Source organism: Gymnogyps californianus, chromosome 1, assembly GCF_018139145.2.
Source record: "Gymnogyps californianus isolate 813 chromosome 1, ASM1813914v2, whole genome shotgun sequence".
In the NCBI taxonomy this organism is placed as follows: Eukaryota; Metazoa; Chordata; class Aves; order Accipitriformes; family Cathartidae; genus Gymnogyps; species Gymnogyps californianus.
The window spans coordinates 151220708-151236250 of NC_059471.1; positions in this window are offsets into that span (position 1 = coordinate 151220708).

The following is a 15543-nucleotide window of genomic DNA, read 5'->3' on the forward strand; positions in this document are numbered from 1 at the left end:
TGTATTTCTTCTCATCGTCAGGATATCTTCAATTTTCATGACTCCAACGCTCAATATATTTTGGGGGGGGGAGGAGAATTGCAGTGGCATTTCATCTTGGTTGGAGCTCGGCTCTCAAACCTTCCCCTGCGCCACGTGACCATGGTAGCCCTCAGGCAAAGGACGGTGATCTGCTGTAGCTCCCAATGAGCTGGAGATGCGGCTGTGCCCTCCCTCCAGCCCTCATCTTAGTTTTTTTGGTGGAGAGAAGCTATGCCCACGATAGCCCTAGCACAGGGGTTAGCTAGCAAGGATGGGAGCTGCAGCTCCATCCTGAGCAAAGCTCTTGATTTTCCCTTGATCCTGTGCATGTATTGCACCTTGCCAAGGGCCAGTAGAGGACAAAGGGCAGTAGGGACTGAGCTGGAGGAAACAGGGCATTTTCGTTTGTGAAAACCCTTAGAAGAGCAGGGGAGACTGGTTTCTCAGATGTCAGGGACCTTGGGTCTTGTTTGCATTGTGTGATTTACGGGTGCTCTGCAGTGGCTGTGTGGTTTGCACTTGCATCTGGGGACTTCCCTGAGCTTTTGCTTCCCTGGTGTGTGGCAGGAGGGGTTTGGTGAGGTGCTTTCCTGGTCTTGAAGGGAGGTGGGTCTTGCCCAGGTAGAAACAAGAGGCAGTAGCCAAATGACTTGGGTGCACAGCCAACAAGGGCCAGGAAAGAGGCAGTCTGCAGTCATGAGGGTATAGAGAGCATCAGATCATCTTGCTGTTCTTTGCTTTATTAGGTTACACGCGCTTATGTATGGTAACTTCTTACTAATTAGCTAAGTTGGGTTTGAACAGGGTAAGAGGGGAGTAATGTTCATCAAAGGAGAAGGTGATAAAATAATATAAGCTTTCAAAAAGTAAGGATTAAAATTTAAGACCTGGGAGGATGAGGCGATGTGTATATGCTGCCATCCAGTTCCCCCCGCAGGGCTGCAGGGAAGGGCTGGGGCATCAAAGTCAAAGACTTTATTCCCGAATCTCTTGCTGGGGCCAAGGGAAGAAAGAAACGTGTCTAACAGTGCTTGAGGGGGCAGTGGGGAGTTTGTTTTGTTTTGTTTGTTTGAAACCCAGAATAAGCTTTGCCCCCTCAACTGCTCTTGGAGCATGATCCTCGCTCTGTTTTGAATCCCTGACCCATGACTGTCTTTGCAAAGGAGGACATGTATTTTCAGAGCTGTCTGTTCTGGTTTGTCAAGCCTGTGCTTGGAAAGTTATGTGGAAAAGAAAGGGATTCCCAGGGAGAAATGTTTTCAATGGCTGTGCAAAGCCAGTTGTGGGTGACTCTGTCCCATCTTGCTTTTGGTGACATGCCAAGACCATGCTGTGAAACGGTCTCTTGATTTTTTTCTCTTTTTTTTTACAGGCTGTAGAATAGTTTCCTGCCCAGCCTGGGTTACAGCCAGGATGGGGGGCTTTACCCAGCTAGCTGTCTAGGATGGCTGCCCTGGACCAGAGGTGTGCTCACGCTCATTCGTTATTTGCCAGTGGCCACTAGACTTTTCCAAAATATGCTTTATCGAGTGTGAGGCTTTTGTTGTGCCATGGTATAGATAGTGGTCTCTGGAGAAGGATGAGTGATTACAGGCAATCTGGTGCCTTTCTCAACCTCATATTTCAACAGGAGATGAAATGAGCTTCTTTTTCTCATGGAGGAATAAACCCACCCCCAAACAAAAAAGCAACCTGTCACTTTCCCACATCCCATCTCCCCATGGAGAAGGGCCATCGCCGCGTCATGCAACATGAGTGTTCCTCCCCACGCACTAGCTTTGAAGTGGGGGTGACCTGAGAGCTGGAGCCCGGTGTTTCTTGACCAGGCTCTCTGAGGCCAGAGGGCTTTGTGCTGGGATGCTGCAAGCAGCGCACAGGTGGGCCCAGGAGCTGCTGAAGAGAAATCGCACCAGTGACAAGGCACAGCGGCATAAATCAGAAACCCTGGGTTAGCCTCTTCAGGATGGCAGGAGGCAGCCTGGCAATGGGAACTGGCCCAGTGCTGGGGCTTAATCTCATAACTTTGGGGAAAACATGTCCAGGCAGTGTTAGTTTTCTGTGTTATGCTTTTGGATGAGGTATGAATTCCCCAGACAGGCCAGGGGACTGTGGCTCCCATTGGCACTGGTGTGATGTGTACGTCAGTCATGTAACAGAGAGACAGCGGTGCAGTCCTCTCTCCCATGCCTCATGCAGTCCTGTCCCATGGGTATCTGTCCCATCACCAACACTGGGTTCTCCCATTCCCAGCTGCTTTTGTAGGGCTCAGCTTTACACCTGCTGCTTAGCTAAAGCGTAAGCTACCAGCTAAGTAAAACTGGAGCCCGGGGGCAGCCTCCAGTTGTCCTGTCCCATAAACCTCCTTGTCCAGGAGCCCAAGCACAAGAGTGCCTGTCTCCACATGGGCAAGTAGTGCCGGTCCGGCACAGTTAGTTTTTTTCAGAGCCTGTAGGTGGAGGATATTTGAACGCTTTAAGAACATATTGATTTTACAGTGACAAGCTGGGAAAATGCCAGGAATTAATTTCCTTTCTTTTCTTTTTTTCCTATGAGTTACCTGCCCTAGCCAGCAGTTAAAAGATCCAGCTTTTAAAAGTTATTTGATGCCTAAAATTTTACATAATGTAATTTTCAATATGACCCCCACCCCAGCTTCTTAGCAGTTCAAGACAGGGGTGACATCTCCCTTGCATATGGGGGTGGTCAAGCTCAGTCCCGCTTTCCTGCTCTCCAGGCAGCTGGAGTTGGGCTTTATTAGGGCAGGGGGGTGCTGACCTGTGTGGTTACTTCTGGTGGGTCTCTCCAAGCAGCTGTCACAGCCTGCGATCATGGGAGGTGGCAGCAAAACCTTTGCTGTTGGATCCTTGGGCTCCCACGGGGCCCTGCGTGGAGAGGAGAAATGCAAAACTTTTCAGAAGGTTAGAGATAGTGATCTGAGATGTTGCGCATCTCCACGTGGCTGCACCTGTGTCAGGGCATCTGGGAGAGAATTACACTTTGGTATTTTTTGTGTCTTAATCACATCACTGATGTCCATGTTGTGACAGAGACGGTGAGTAAATACGTTGCTGCCGGCGTTTTGAGTTTGTGAGCCTCCGGACCTTGACTATAAATAGAGCTAATTTGTAATCTTGGTAAAACTTTCCAAAATTTCTTCCCTCTCTGGAAGGAAGGGAAGGATGTTTTACTGACCCTGGACAGAGGTGTCAGCAGCACCTTCTGGTTGTTGTGGCCAAAGTCCCTCGGACGGGCTGACGTACGGCACATCGAACGACGGCAAAGCAATTTCCCACCATCCGATTCTATCGATAGAAGCAAATGCCCTGGGGATGAAGCACGATTGCTGCAAACAAGGGCTCGTTTTGGTTGTATGCATCACATGGGCAAGCAGCAGCAAGGCTGCAGGCTGGAGATGTTTTCCCTCACAGTGCAGGCACCGTCCCTTCCTATGTGGTGATAAATGAGATTGCACCTGCGTGGCACTTCACAGAGGAGCCACGCTTTTGCTCTTCCTCCTCCTCTTGTCCCCAAGGCCTGATGGAGCACCTGTGTTGGGCAGTGGTTATACTGCCTCTGTTAACTTGCCCTGGCTTGCATCTCATACCCAAATCTGTCCTCTTTTTCCTCCACACCTATCACATTTTTCCCCACACCCCTGTGCTTTTGAGGTCAAACACAGCTGCGCAATAAGGCATCTTCTCCCCATAGCAGAGTGTTGCCATACAGTTGTACTGGGAAGTGGCATAAGCTCTATCAGTATAACTGTACTTATGCTGATTTAAAGCATCTACCTCAGAGCTTTATCAGCATAAACCTCTTAATAAAGAGGGAAAAAATCATATGCTCTCCTGGCAGAGCTATACTAATGATGTAACTAGACCTAAGGGCACATTTACTTTAAAGTTAGGTTGGTTTAACACAGTATGTGATTTCAGTTAAATCTTCCAAAGTATGTGAGGACACTTCTATTTATGTTCCATTCACACTAATTTTAATTTATATTAAGTCCATCAGGATCAAGTTTGAGCTAAGTTGAACACTGTTACTTTTCACACTGCTTTGGATGGATTAGAAGCAATAGAGCTAAATCATCACAGCCCCTTGTGAGAGCAGTTTCACTGATAGAAAGATGCTCAGGTTTTTTCACCACATTTATCAAAACAGCCTGCAGACACAGGCACACTTTCATCAACATAACTATGTCCACCTGTCACCCAAATAGTCTTTAAACTGGAATAACCATGCTTGCAAAGTGGGCTGTTTTGGTTTAATTTAGTGTAACTGGTTTTGATTTAGATGGGCAACACTGGTTGCTTATGCGCAGACAAGACCTAAGAGAGCTCCCTGCAGTGGGTAGGTACTGTAACCCTGCTGCTACACAAGTCCTGCCAGAAGTCTTTCTCCCTGCAGAAATCCCGTGGCTGGTGTCCATCATAGCTCTTGCTTCTGATTCCTGGGGCCTCATGCCCCTTGTTGGTGTGCTGGCCAGGAGGTGGACCTCACAGGGACATTGGACACCCAGTTTCACTCAGATACCCCTGCGGCAGGGGAGATCGCCGGGAAGATGGGGGCAAGGGGAGACTCTGCAGTGCTCAGAGTCTACTCCCAAATCCCACCACGGACACCAGTGTTGCGTGGCCTCCTGGGCCCTCTGGGGCCCCCTGGGAACACCAGTGTCCCTGTGTCACCTGGACCCCAGGCACGCTTGCACTCGGGGGACTCCGGCCTTTGGAGCACCTCTGGAGAAAGCAGGGTATGGCAGGTGCCATACCCTTGCCAGTGCTTGGAGACTAATGAGCAATCAGCTCGAGAGCTTTCTGGCAGCTCCTGGGATGCAGGCGCTGGTAATTAAACCTCGCACTTTGGAAGGGCAACTCAGGTCTGGTTTTGCCCAGCAGGAAACTCAATCTGTGTCGCAGTGAGGTGCTGTAGCTATCGGCACAATCAGACGAATGGGCTGGGCTGCCCACAGGTGTGGGCCATCCTCAAGCACCATCGCCATTTTTGCTGCGGCCGGGGAAGGAGATGTTGTGACAGTGCAGAGGCCTGATCTTTCACTGTGCTTTAGCTGTCAACAAAAGGCATAGGCATGCTACCCCTTGTGCAGCAGTGTGTTTCTCTCCTCTCAGAAACTTCCATATATACAGCCCTATTTGTTTCAGTCAAATGGAAAAATTGGTCACACACCTAGAAGTACTCTACCCAAACAAACTGGAGGTGAAGGCTCTTCATTGAAAGAAGGAGTAGGGAAAATGCCATTGTGACCTCTTTGAATGCATGGATTTTATTTTAGTGGCCTTTTCTTTCTCTCCTACCTAATATCCCCCCTCCTCCCATAACACATCTCGGGACTTGTCAGATTGATCTTCTTCATTTTGTGCTGGAGGACTCTTGGTCCTTCAGGTCTCACTTGCTGACTGAAAGCTCAGTGCTGATAAATCTTTAGCAGAGGAAGCTTTTCTCCCAGGTGTTTCTCAACCACATGAATTAAGGTGAAGTGCACAGGACAAACAACAGAAAAAAACACTGAGCTTAACAGAACTTGGCTGTTTCACGGCTGATGAAGTCCTACTGCTAGTATCCCCAGTGACATTATCTCACTAGTTCTCCCTGTCTCCAGAGTATTCCAGGGGAAAAAAATGAATAGGTGAGCCCTGAACAAAAGTGCTCCAATCCAATCTATTTTCCTTTTGCAGGTCACCTTTAATCTCCTCCAGAGTGGAAATTCCTTTTCTTTTCTTGTACTTATTTTCAGTATTGTTCTTACTATATTTCTTTTATATTTTTTGTTCCTCCACCATGTTCTGCTTTGTTTGTGCTGCTGGCAGTGGAAGTGATTTAAAAATGCCCAGTCTTTGAAACAAGTGATCTCCAGATGAAATTGCTCCCAAGGGCTCCTAGCAGCTGCAGGGGCAAGCGGCATAAATGTAGATTTAAGACCAGTGGGTGAAGGCAACTGTAAATAAAAGTGCTAGCTGTGGAAAATATTGGACAGGTTTCCAGGGGAAGGATATTTCAAAGCAGCTGTGTGTCCCAGGAGCATGGCTGGCAGCCTGTGGAGAACTATAAATGTGTGGGGCAAGACCTGTCCCTATGTCATAGGACTGGCTTGTCCCAACTTGACTGGGAGTGATTGCACAAGGTGCCCAAGATCGGGAGCAGCCCAGGTTGTGGCAGCTTTCCCGGGGAGAAGAGGCCAGCGAGGCTGGGAGGTGATTACGTTACTGGGTATTAACAGCCCAGCCACTGCTGACAAAGCAACTCTAGATCCCACCAGGTGAGTTTTCAACAGGCCACCTGGGTTGGGAGTCCTGTATAGCACCTGTGGGTGGAAGCTGGGAGGACTGAGCACAGGAATTGTCCTGCCTTACCTACCCTGGTCTTACACATTTTCCCTGTCTATACCTTGCTGACCACCGTTTGAGGGAGGATGGCTTGGGCGGCAGGAGTCAGACCAGACCTGAGCTCTGAGCCTGCTCAGGGAGGAAGGAGGCAAGCCAGCTTGGCCCCCACCGCAGGCTGGCAGGATCACTGAGGTTGCGGAGGAGGTTGCCTTAGACCGGGCCGAAAAAAGCAATGCCTGCCAGACCTGCTGTGCTGGCCAGCCTTGCTTCCCTTTGGAGGTGGTGGACTTGGTGGGCTTAGTCAGAGCCAGGCAGCCTCACAGCTAGCAGCAGCTCTTTTCAGTGAGTGCAGCCCTATTCCTCTTTGCAAATTATCCTCGAGTGATTATACTTCTGCTTATTTTACAATGATTGTGCTAATGATTTTTGCAAATGAATTTTAAACCAAGAGATGCCTAGCCTGATTATTTGGCTGCATTTACTGCTGTCATCGCATCCAATAGCTGTTATTCAGAAAACACGCTTTGCACTTGTGTTTACTCACCCAGATTATATGGTGGGGTTGGGCTCTTTTGCTGGATACTTCCCAAGCCACCAAAAGCTTTGGAGGTGGCAGCCCAAACGCTTCAAATGCAAATACTCAAGCCAGCGAGTATTTGTTTGAGTATCTGCCAAGCTCCCATTTTCTGGGAACACACTGGTGAATCAAAATTTAGTCTCATGAATGTTTATGGACAACAACCAAGAGAACAGCTCCAAATCCCGCTCTTCCAAACAAATTCCGCTTCTCTCCTAAGGCATGTTCCCAAATTCATTTGGGCTTACCAGTCCGTGTCTGGTTCTAGCCAAGTATGAAATATCCATGTACTCTCTTCTTTTCTTGGTCCCACTTTCCTTTCTTTGGGAAAGGAAGGGATTGCTCAGACTGATGCTGAGAGACATTCTTCCTCCCCAGTGCCTTCGATACTCACTGCCTGCTTCTGCCTCTAACTCGCACAACACATGTTATACAGAAAACACTGGTTGATTTCAAAATCAATTTTTATCCCTTCAGTGGAAATGGCTGCTTTCTGGCCTGTTTTCTCTCCAGACCAGCAATGCATCAAGTGGGGAGATGGTTTGCTGTGCTTCCAGTGAAAGGAGTGAATGTCTTTACCTATGGCAACTGGTGTTTCCAGTTGACCTGTTGTGGTTCTCAGGTGGTCCTCAGCCAGGACTGTGTGGGGAGCTGTGAAAACACACATAACAGGCTGATTCCCTCAGGCCTGAGATCTGCACCTGCCCTGCAAACAAACTGCTACTGTCTCTCTCTGTCTTTTTATTTTAGGAGGTGTCACATCAGCAATGGGCCTTGAGGAGAAATTGAAGACCAAGAGGTAACAGTGATGGACAGGCTAATGCCAGGCACGGCATGCTGCGGAAAGGGTGAGTTATGATACCTTGGTAGCTGAAGTTTCATTCCTTTTGACAAAAGGAGGCCAGGGGCTTTGCTGCTGGCTCCCCACTGAAACTACCATCTGCAGGTACCTGCTCTAATTTGGTTTGTTTGGCCGAAGTAAATCTGACCTGGTAACACAGCATTACATTCAAAAAGCCCTTTCCTGGCTTGGGCCCTGTGGTGGCTGCAAAGCAAGCCTGGCAGATGAGGGAGAGCTGAGCCTCCTACATGGTCCAGCACATCCAGGGCTGTGCCCGCACATTCCCCAGGGGACAGGGGAAGTGCACCAGTCCTGCTTTCACCAAGAGCTGTGAAGAAGCTCTCTGAAACACTGCGAGCTTTGGCTCATGGGGCAGGGACTTGATCTCACTCCTGCAGGGCTCAACTGGCAGCAGTTCCAGCAGAGCTCCATGCCATGACGGGCGATAATGATTTCCCTGTCCTTGCAGGTCTGGCCAGTGCAGGCTGTGCTCACTTGCATAAACACAGAATGGGTTTTCGAGGGAGCGAGGGCAGCACAAAATTTTCACTGGCTGTTTTTTATCCCAGACAAGAGTCTAAAGGAAGGATTTCTGAGACAGATGTAGTTTACCTCTCTTTTAGCTTTATTAGCTGCTAAATAAGAGGTACTCAAGCTCACAGAGCGGCGTGGGGAACACAGGTTCCCTGGCAGAGGAGAGGGATCAGGGTGCTCTGTCAGACCCATGGCTCACTCTCAGAAGAGATTCCCGCTCACAGCATTTGCTTCAGCTCAGAGAGGATGCCTTTTTGTCAGGATGCCTCCAGCCTGCGTGCGATCCTCCCACTCAGCTCTCAAACCCTCCTGGGTTTACCCAGCAAAAATAATTTTCTTTCTCCATTTTCCCTCTCGCCAGCCTTGCCAGTCCTCCTGGCACTACTGTCTTTCTCCTTTAATGGTCGAAATAACCTGGTGGGGGTCTTACTGCTTCCTCCATGCTCCTCCAGTGGCCGCTTAGCCTGAAACGTGATCTTTAAATGTAGCCCATTGGCAGGATATTAGCACAGTCGTAGATGGGAACACGAGCAGCAACCTCAGCAAAGACATAAGGCAGCATGTTTTTCCTCGCATCCGTATGGGTTAAGGGCTTTGGCAGATGAGCTGCATTAGGTTTAGCTGTGATGGGTTATGGGTGTGATTGCCTGCTCTAAGGAGACATGGGGGACCTTTAAAGAAGGTGAGTTTTGCTAACGAGGAATAAAACGTGTGGGATTGCTGGGTTACCCTCAGCCCACCTGAGCACCTGGGGAGCTGGTGCGGGGTCATGGCTGAGGTGAAGCAAGCCCTTGTGTATGGGCTGGGGGGTACGGGGGGAATCCAGGTCACTGGCCACGTTGTCTCCGCAGCGCTGAAAGCCACTAAGTGTACTTTTATCACTAATTTAAGCATACCTAGCTCTACTTTCTCACAAAGAGAGGAGCTGGTAAGTGAGAAGGTGTCATTTTTGTCGGCAAGCTCTGGGCAGAATTATACTTTAATTCACTTGGGCTCCTTCCCCTGCGCCTCTGAAAATGCTGCCGCTAACGAGGCAATGCTCGCAGAGCCGGCAGCTCCCACACGCTGCCTTTGAGAGAGACTTCTCCGTGCTCCCAGTGGATGCAAATTGTCTGGGGCCCCAGAAAGAAAAAGAAAAGGGAAATAAAGGCTCCACGCAACCCCTTTTAGAGCCAATGACAGGATTTACATGCTAAGCAACTGGTCGTTCGCATGTGGCTCCTTCCCCTGGCTGGTGGCTGGTACCTGACACTTCAAACGAGAAGTATCCCTCTTCCTCTGCCTTCCCCCTACACCCCAAAAGCCTGACCACAGCCAGCAGTGCACCTGACCAGTGACACTGTGGTGTCCTTTGGGACGATTCCTCCTGAGCCCTGCCTGCCCTGTTCCCCCTTCACAGGGCTGCACTGTTGCAAGCCTGGCCCTGTGCAAGGGCTGTGTTTGGCAAGGCTGTGTGAAAGCAGGAGACGCTCATGGACAGAGACCCAACCTCCCTGCCGCGCATGGCATGCTGGACCTCTGCGTCCTCTGCATGGCTGCAACCAGCCCTGCTCGCAGAGAAGATGGAGACACCTGTCTGACTGCAAACATGGAGGGCAAGGGGTGTGCACTGTGCGTTTAGCACAGCCTCTTATGTACTGCTGCAGCTGTCCTTGCAGAAACTGCTGCAGCAACATGGGTGCAACCAACCCCATACAACCCACTCACCTGCTGCCTCCCCCCTTTTTTCGGTGCCAGGCCCTTTGCCTGCGCTCCTGCCCTCCCTCCTGCCCATGCCCTTGGAGCCTCTTCTCTCCCAGCGACGTGTGTTTTTCCAGTGGCTCTGGGTACCCCCCCGCCCCACACCCGCGACATGCAGGGTGTTGATTTGACTGGACGTGAGCTCAAAGCTCATTAAGGGCTCGTCGATATGGGCAATGAGAGGCTGCATGGGGTGAGGCAGGGGGAGAGGGCCCTGCGGCCGGAGGGGCTCATAGCTCCCCTCTGCGTGTGGGAGCAGGTCAGTACGTGCCTCCTCAGGCTGGTGTCTCCGTGAGCAGCTCTGCGCACCCCAAGGACCCACAACCGGCCGGCACTGTGAGGTAGGTGCGTCCACTGGGAGAGCAGTGTCTGGCCTTGGGGACGTGAGCGCTGGGGTTGGAGAAGGGAGCATTGCAGCAGTGGTGGGGAAGAGCTGCCTGCCTGCATGAGCATCCCTGGGGAAGGGCCGCTGCAGGTGCTGAGCTCTCCTCCATCCACACTGGTTTGGATGTGGGGCTGAGGGGCTCAGCACCCTGAGGACAAGGCAGGATGAAGGATGGTTTCTGCCTCCCAAAAGGTGCTGGAGAGGTGAGCAAATGGGGGCAGACCTGCCTGCCTGGTGCTCAACTGGGGCAGTGTGAAGCAGGTATGCTGCCCAAAGCAGGAACAGGAGTTGTCTATGCTTTACCCTCAGCTGCACCACTGCTATGCCTAGATTTCTTCTGCCAGTTGCCATTACCATTGGCATTGCAATGTCCCCTTGGTCAAGAAAGACACCAGTTGCTGGGAAGGCAGCATCTTTCCCATCTGTCACTACCACACAGAGCTAACTGGATTCCCCTTGGTGTTAACAGGCAGCTGCAGCAACCAACCTCCACTTCAAAACCCCCTCACCCTGAGCAAAAGCCTGGGCTGGGGAGGGTGTTTCTGCTGCAGTGGAGAAGCGGGGCACGAGCCATCACCCCCCGCATGCTGCAGTGGGGGTGGCTGGGGAGGATCTGCGGGCGCTGATCCCTGCCCTGCCGGGTGAGCAGCCCCTCGCTCCCATCCGGGGAGCTGGCACTGCCAGGCAGGGCGAGGGGGACGATGGCGGTCTCAGAGCAGCACCTGAAAGTGGTATTGGGGGCCCAGAAAGTGGAAAGCTTCTTACAGTGCCTATGGGCTGGGGGTAGATGTAGTGAGCTTAAATGATGGCTCAGTAAAGATGCTGTAACAGCCCTTAGGTGAAACCCCAGGGCAAGATTCCCTGGGGAGGGTCTCCAGTGGGTAGGGCTCAGGGGATGGTCTAGGTGATATGCATAGAAGAGGGATGGGTACAGCTGCCCCTCCCTGGGGCTGGGACAGCCCTTCCCAGCCTTGTGCGCTGCAGTCCCAAGTCCCAAGGATCAACCTGAAATACAGCGTTTCAGGCTCTTGGCACCCCTTTGTAGAGGTCCTGCAAGCTCTGGCGGTCTCTGACAGTGGAGCTGAGCTTCCCTGCCTGTACAGCTGCTGGGGTGTTTCAGGGGGCTATGTCTGTGTTCTTCCTTCCTATCTCCAAGAGACTCTGACCCTGAAGGAGGTGCCTCACTCCCTAGGTGAAGCCCTCCCCATCCCTCCTCTGTCTCCACAGCACTGGAGAACTGGCCAAACTCATCTGCCCCCTCCCTCCCTTCCTACTCCCTGCTCCCCACCTCCCGCGAGTGCTGCTTAGAGGAAGAGACAGCCGCAGCCTGGCTACCAAAGGCTCCCCAGTTCGCTGGTGCCCTTGCTGTGATTCTGCCAGCGCCTGGTGGAGACCTCCAGCACATTTAATTTCGGTTCTCATCCCTCCAAGAGAAGCTCTGCGACAGTTTGGGATTTTGTTCTGAGGAGAACAAAAATCAGGCTGAAGAAATGCAGCTGGAAATATGTTTTCTTCTGGAGAAACTTAATGGGCACAAGGAACAAATGACTAATGTCCTTATACGGAGGGTGGACCTCCCCATGACGCTGGGTCCTGTTCCTGGGGATAGAGCGAGTGCCGTGTCTGGCCCCTGTGGAGATGCTCATGCAGTAAAGGCTGTGGCTGGCCCTGGAGGGTCAGGGTCTGCACTCTGGTATGGACTGGCTGTGTGAGCTGTGGCTTGGGTCTCTAGCCAAGGCAACAGGGACAACAGCCTTTCCTTCATCTGCCTTATCTCCTGGTATCACAAGCCCCAGGAGAAGAGCTGCTCCTTCTGCACCACTGTATCGTGCTTAGCACAAGAAGTAGGGAGAGGAGAAGGAAGATCCAGCTGTTAAAGTAGTAGAGATAATAATGCCCAGCTAGTTGCAAGCTGATCTTAGATGGCGGGAAATTGTGCCCTTGCTGGGTAATGAGCACGTTTTCTGGGCTATTTCGTGGAAAACCTCAGCCAAGGGGCTGCCGGCTAACAATGCTCATGCGTGGTTCCTGCGGAGGGAGCTGGCTCTGCTATTCTCTATTTTCCTCCCCAAAACACCATATGAACAAATGGAGCCTTGCAGCAGCCTCAGGGCTCTGGGGCATGATTGTCTCTCCAGTTTCATGGAGAAGGAGAACAAAGAGTTTGGCATCTGAAAGTGGGACACAGATTTCCTCTCTGGCTTGGCTGTGCTGCAGCAGGAAAACGTTGTGCTCTGTGTGGTGAGGCTCTGGTCTTTCTCAGAGCTGAATACGCGTGCTAGAGTGGTGCCGGGCAGTTTCACAGGTGCCACGTTTTGAATGAGCTCTTGGTGACTTGATGCAGTGCTCGGTAGCTGCTGTGACCCTGCCCAGAAGGAGCAGGGGGAAGGTCTGCGTTTTGTCTCCTCCTTCTCCCATCTGTCTTCCCCTTTGTGTTTTTAGCTGAATGCAGGAGCAGAGATTTTTGAGGCAGTGCAGGGTTTCTACCTGCTCATCTTACTCCATGAGCAGCAGGTGCTGGCCAGTGTGGAGCGGGCTGGATTTGTCTGTGCCCTGCGGATGGGTCATGTCCCCACCTGCGAGCTTCCAAGTCACAGGGGACATGCAGTGGCTAGTCCTTTGCTCCTCTGCCATGCAAGGTGAGGAAAGACCGCTCCCCTGCCATGATCGCTCCCCTGCCATGCTGGACACTTCAGGGCAGTCTCTGGATAATTCTCATGCTTGTTTCTGCTCTTTTCTTGTCAATTCTTTTTTTTTTAATTCACTTTTTCATTATTAAATTGTGGCAACAAAGTCCAAGGGGACTTTCTCAGGTGAAGGTCATCACTTTCCATTGCAAGACCAATTTCACCCAATTTGCTCTGTTCAATGACTTCATTAAAAAAAAAGGAAAAACTAAAAAAAAACCCAAAACATATCAAGCCCAATACAGCAAATAACCACTGACATTACTTGCAACGTCTCTGGAAGTGCATCAAATCCAGCTCTACGTGTATGAAGTTATTATTTCCACTCCTCATGCACTGCACAGTCATGCCTTTTGCACAGTACTTGTGACTCCTGGTGAGAAGGGGAAGTTTACCCCTGTGAAGGCCACAGTCTCACTGAGGATGTTGCTGCAGCTCAGGGTTTGAGCTAAAATCTTAGCTTAGTGGCGCAGTTTTGGTAAGGTGGTGGCCAGCGGGAGCAGTAACTCATGCTGCATCAGCTGAGCTGTGACACTGCAGCCTCTCTGGGGGAAAGAGTGAAGGGGCCAAGGGGCCAGCGGGGATGCCTGCCTGCACTGTGGTGGCAGTGCCTGGACATCATGCTGGGCTGTAATGAAAGGGAACAGGAGGTATAAGGCAAGCGAGAAATTCCAGCTGAAATTGCCCTCTGCGTTCATTTTTAGGCATTTCTGCCCCAGCGATGTTCTCGCTGAAGTCACTGGAAGGTTTTTGCCATTAGCCTCCCTGGAGTGGGACTGTCCCTTAGCAAGGAACAAGGCAGGCAGAGGAGGCCAAAGAATGTTATTCCTGGGATGTGTGTACAAAAAAAGTGGAGAAATACATGCAAAACAGCAGCTTCCATCCTAGAGGAGGAAGAGTGAGTTGGGTTTTTTTTTGCTCAGCAGAACTAATGATACCTGCTTTTCTCTTCATAATGTCCTTTGTCCCTCCACCTCTCATGACAGGTCCCTTACAGCAGTGTTTACTGTCTCTCTAGTCCCCCACACCACCCCATCCTCAGTGCTCCTGCCTGTCTCACATGTCTCCAGGCTGCCCTCCTAGGAGCTGCCTCCGTCCTCCCTGGCCCCGTGCACGCTGGCTGGCTGGCGCATGATGCACATTGGGGCACTCCCAGGGTCACCCCACAGCCCTTCCTCAGCAGAAGCACTAACCTGAGTCTCTTCCCTCTCTCCATTCCCTACTTCTTGAGGAACTTGATGTCTTTGAGGGCTGTGCTCCTTTTTCAAGTATGGGTGAAACTCGCCAGTGAGCTCAAAAAGTAACTGGGATTGGGAACAGACAGATGGGTCTTTGTACAAGAAAGCTGGGCTAAAAATGTCTGTGTTGCTTCAGGCAGGGCAAAAGAATAATGTAGCAAAGCTGTATAAACTACCAGTATCATCAAACTGGCATCCCAGCATGCCAGCTTGCACTATATAAGAAAAGGAAAACGGTTCTTAATTTAATCAGCACATTTAAAATGGGCAGAAATAGGCCCTTAATCTTTTTAATGTGGTAGTTTTGCTGAGGAGGGTGGAGACAGGGATGCCTTTAAGCCACTTGTCTGTCTTTTCCAATCTCGAAGCCAGCGGGGGCTCAGGGAGCTGCCTGCAGTCTGCTCGGAGGCTGCCACGAGGGGAGCGGGACATGGCCCGGCATCGATCCTCATGCTGCTGCGGCCGCTCGGGCTGGGCCTGGGCAGTCTGCAGGAGCCGAGGAAGAGCTCTGCCGGGTCTCTGCTCCCCAGGGAAGCTTCTCAGGTGCCAGGATGAGCTTTAAATGAGAGCGCTAAAACAGCTCAGAAGCCGCACCGTTTACATCCTTCAAAAAAGGCACAAAAATCCCTCTTTCCTTAGAAGCAACGTGAGGCGGCCCCAGCCACCAAGCTGAGAGCAGCAGTGGTGGGTGAAGCACAGTCTGCGGCTGGGAGCAGGATCTGACCCCACTTCCCCCTGTGGGATGAGGAGCCAGAGGAGATTCAAGTGGGCATTCGGAGCCAGGGAGAGCATTGCAATAGCTGACCCGACTCCTCCTGCATGCATAATGCAAAAATCAACGTGCTGCTTGGCAAAGCGACCACGCAGTAGGCTGCAGCCAGCACCAGCAGCTCAGTGGTTCTTCACCTGTTTTTTTCAGGGCCATGAGGAACTGCCACAGCCCTCCCGGGATCATGGCCGGGGGCTGTGAGATGTGTTCTGGCCTCGTGTAGACGTTCTGTTTGTTTAAGGGTTTAAGAAACATAGCTCATGCCCGCCTTGTCCCCTCTGCTCATCTGGATAGGGTTGTGGTGTGGTGCCAACCTCACCTGCCACGTTATCGGGAGCGACACGGGTCACCCGGGGCTGCTGGCAGAGAAGGGAGGTTGGGCAACAGCTGCAGGTCAGACCTGGACA